This window comes from Alosa pseudoharengus, unplaced genomic scaffold, assembly GCF_046254945.1.
Source record: "Alosa pseudoharengus isolate Yale_2024_CS ecotype anadromous, Long Island Sound unplaced genomic scaffold, YU_APseudo_1.1 YU_APseudo_1.1_scf_15, whole genome shotgun sequence".
In the NCBI taxonomy this organism is placed as follows: Eukaryota; Metazoa; Chordata; class Actinopteri; order Clupeiformes; family Clupeidae; genus Alosa; species Alosa pseudoharengus.
The window spans coordinates 11616612-11620900 of NW_027468620.1; the positions used below are offsets into that span (position 1 = coordinate 11616612).

The 4289-nt window shown below is 39.1% G+C and overlaps 1 long non-coding RNA gene across 1 annotated transcript; it reads left to right on the plus strand.

The window, feature by feature from the left end:
• Window positions 1-299: 299 nt before the first annotated feature.
• Window positions 300-1952, plus strand: LOC143123741 (uncharacterized). Its single transcript, XR_012986879.1, has 4 exons — window positions 300-628; window positions 1276-1383; window positions 1523-1577; window positions 1873-1952. It is a non-coding gene; the product is annotated as an uncharacterized LOC143123741 (long non-coding RNA).
• The last annotated feature ends 2337 nt before the right edge of the window (window positions 1953-4289 follow it).

The window sequence follows — 4289 nt, forward strand, 5'->3', positions numbered from 1 at the left end:
AATAGGCTATATCAATAATTGCTAATACAAATGTCTAGAACAAATGGCTTAAAGTAGTGCTTTTTCATAGAAGAAAATGACAGAGACTGACTTGAAATTAAAGTTGAAATTAAAGTTAAAGCTACATTGTGTACTTTTTTGAGTTAATTCTTAGCAAAAACCCATTTGTTCTTTCAAAAATATGTGCTCATTCATGTGTAATTATTTCCACCTACTAATCAAAGTATTCTCGTAAGTGTAGAATCTGCTATTCCAAATACATACGCGCGAGTCGCGCGTATGGCTGAATCCATGTTGCGCCTCCATCTTTGAAATACATTCGCCAACGAGGGACATTCCTGGAAATTCAGCTCCGCCTTTCGCGCTTGTAGGCAACACTCATTGCATGATTAGTCTACTCGCAACTGCCGGCAGATTTGAAAGTCTGTTGAAGACGGAGGATTACATCTATTCTCGAGGACATGAAAAGGAGTCGCTAAGGAAGCGAAAAAGAGAATTAAAACGCCAACGCGACCGGAAAAACAACAGACTAAGTCAATATTGAAGTGGCTTTTCTAAGATGGAAAGAGCTCTTGAGGAACAAGGATTTTAAAAGGGACGCCGAAGTTGCCTGCTTTCTCCTCGACAGGTAATTCGGCCTATTCGTGTAAACATATAGTCTATGGTGTAAATTCGAAGTTTTATAGTTGCTTGGCTTACTAAAGCATGTTTGTCCATAACGCTAGAATGACGTCTGGGATACTTTTCCTCGCGTCGATGAAAAAGGATTGTCTATTCTACGTTGTAACATAAATCTGCTATGACGGATCACAGGCAAAGGGCACTGTAAATCGTAGTTATTTTTCATTGCTTTTGCTTTGTAGCCTAAATGTATCCTAATCTGATAATGCTAGGGTAGCCAATTCCAAGGGTGACGTTCACATCCTGAGGCCTGTCCTGTAGTCTTATTAATTGTAGACGTAGCCTACTAATTACTAAATTGTCTGAAAGTTTTTCACCATATGAGTGTAGCCTACACCTCAGAATGGGGGAAGGGTAGACTAGCCTAGTCCATTACACTTGTGAATGGAGCAAGGTAGACCAGCCAGCCCATTGAGACTGATCATTGAGGGTCTAAGTCATTATCATGCAGAACAATAAAATACGGACAGAACTGCTTTGATTGAACTTTAGTCAATGCATCTACCAAAATACATCTTTCCTCACAGTCATAAAATGAATGTACTTTGTGGTTAAAGTGAGACATTCTAACATGTACTGCTCTTTTTTGTCCAGCTATGAGAGAGAACTGAGAGCAGTCACATCAACACCAATGAAGGGAAAGCCCTCTAGTATTACAGTAACTACTCCAGAAGTGTCCAGCATTTCTAGTGGGACACACAGGTCAGTCACTGCATGAAAACAATTGTTGATTCTATGTGATTGTTGTTTGATAATAACTGAAAGTATATTTGTAATATCTTGGTGTTTACCATTTTATGTACTGTTATATGTTGTGAAACGCTCTACTTATTCATTTAAGATGAGCATCTTGGTGCAATTGCAGAAGCCCCTGAAATAGAGAACCTTGAACAGAGGTAACCCATCAATGCTCATAATGTCTATACCCTAACCCTACATGACATTCTCTATTGTATATTTTCATGATATAAGCATTTATATATATTTTTTACAAAGCCTACATGACATGAGCATCGTGGAGGAGGATGTGGACGAAATTCAATGGTCTTGTTATGTGATGCACATGCATGCCTTCATTGTAACCTTGCCTGTAACTCAGTCTAGGCAAAATAGCACTATACAGATTAGTAACAATATGTTGAACTATATAAAATGGCGTGTATGTCTGACGACACTGCATGTCTTCCACAGGATCAGCTTTCCAGGAGACTGCAAATTTAGAATGATGGCCCATGTTGTTTCAAAGGCACCATACAAAAAGGAAGGGTTCATGTGTAAATACCATAGTTTGTTAATTTCTATAAATAAATATATTGCAAATAACATTGTTGACCATGTTACTGTCATTTGGTGTTTCAAAATGGCAAATTACCACAACTCCTTTTTTAATTATAAGTTTGTGGATGTAATGTATAAGAGGTACAGCATGAACAGTCTCTTATCAATTCTAAAAGTTTTTATTTTCATGAAGGCAAAATATAGCGATGTACCGGTGTAAAATAAATTAAATACAGTTTTAAAAGGAACAGGCAGTACAAGAACACTAATACAAAACTATTTACAATAACACAACATTACAACATTATAGGAAGGTGATATAAATTCCAGAGATGTCCCTGAGGGTCAGGGAATTTATCCCTTATCCTACACTCACAGCTTGGGATCACTCTTCTATTACCCTGTCCTAGAGACCCATGCTGTCAGAAAATGAAATGTCTGTAGGTAGCATATCTGAACTCTATTGTCATCACCTGGCTCTCTTACATGGTCTAATGCTGTGATGTCTGTGATGTACTGCCTGTGAATCTGGAGAAAACCTTCATCTAGGCAGTGCTGTGTGTAGTGAGGCAGAAGGCTCACACAGGTGGCAGGGTTTTGTCCACAGCATTTTCTCTCCTGATCGGTTGGCATGTCTCTGCAGTGTGTACAAGTACACCAAGGCATCCCTGGCACAGGTGGGGGGACGACATGTCTGCACTGATGCATCAAACACCAGACCTGGCTGCCTCAGTAGCAACTGTGTGGTGAGGTTCCTGTGCTCTTGCAGGCTCATTCCATCCACAAGTCTCTGAAGAAATAAGACACAAGAAATAAGATCAGATAGGCTTGTTTAGGTAGCAAAGTTAGATTGTTACCAGAGTAGTAGTAATAGTACTCTGTGTCATTTTTCAAGTGTTCACACAAAATGATGAATACTATGTGTATGGACAATGAAAAGGTGAAAATGTTGTGTAACATTTTCTATAGACCATAACCGGCATAATGTAATTATGTGTCGTGATTTCACTGGCAGACAACTCGCGTCATACAGTTGACTAGCAACAGCCAGAAATTGCTACATATAAACAATGGAGATACAAACAGGCAGGGAAGCTACACCAAGCGCGTAACTGAAGCGTTCCGTTCACAACGCGTAAAATCAATTTTAGAAGAATGGTCTATTTTTTTTCTGGTGTAGTGGCAGCAGACGCAACGCAAACGAACGTGCCTGGTGCAGCTTCCGAGCTAATTTCGGTGTCACTGACATTGATACTGTTCAGAGAAATATATTAAAAACACAAACCTCCGTTGCTTCTCTCCTTTGTCTTTGAAGTTCTTCCACTCTCTCCTCGTCATCTTTGGAGTCTTACTTTTTCTTTGCCTAGGAGGTCTCACCGATCCTCTGCCACCGGCTCTTGGCTTTTCTTTACCTTTCCCTCTTCCTTTACTTTTCCCTTGCACCCACGTTGCATCGACTGATCTCTGGCTCACTGAGAAAAATAGTAGGCTACGCTGTAAACATTGCCTTTACACTATTAATCTCGCACATACAGAATAACGATAGCACTGATACTGTACTAACATTAGCATGCATTGGTTTGGGAACCTGATAGCTGATGCTAGCAATGAAATAGTAGCCTACCAAAATAACGAAAACGTAAAACTATTAGGCTATTCACTTTACATAGAGGTCATACCCAACATGTTTACTGGCTATATAACTAAATGCAATGTGTAATTGTTTTCTAAAGTAACCTCATCACTGGAAGGAACACTGGACGAAGTCGTAGTACTGGAAGCCATGTTAACCGTGGCATGAAACGGCCACCGTAGGAGTTAAAATGCGCTCGGAATGGGAGGGGCTAGAAAGTAATATTCAGTTGGTTGTCATATAGAATTTCACCGCTAGATGGGAGACGTTCTTACACAAGGTAGCTTTAAAGTCATCTATGTTTTTATAAGGTTCACAGAAATGGTGTGGCTAAGGAATTAATTTACAGAGAACTTCCTTGTCTGTGGGTGGACATGCTGTCTGTGCATGATAGTTCATCAGCGTGTAGGATGATAGACTGTATAGAACAGTCTATGTGTAGGATTGTACCCAAATTTTCTGTGGCATACAGTAGATCTGTAATATGCATAAAACTTTTTAAAGTGTTATTTATTAGGTCAAATATTGTACTGTACAATGTGTGTATATGTCATATTTATGAAATATACACAAAATTGTTATTTTTGCAATCTGTCTCTTATCTGCAGTTCATTGCCTCTGGCATCCTATTCATACTAACAGAACTGAATATCACAAAACAACTTGTAAGTGGTATCTCTTCAACCTATTACTTCTG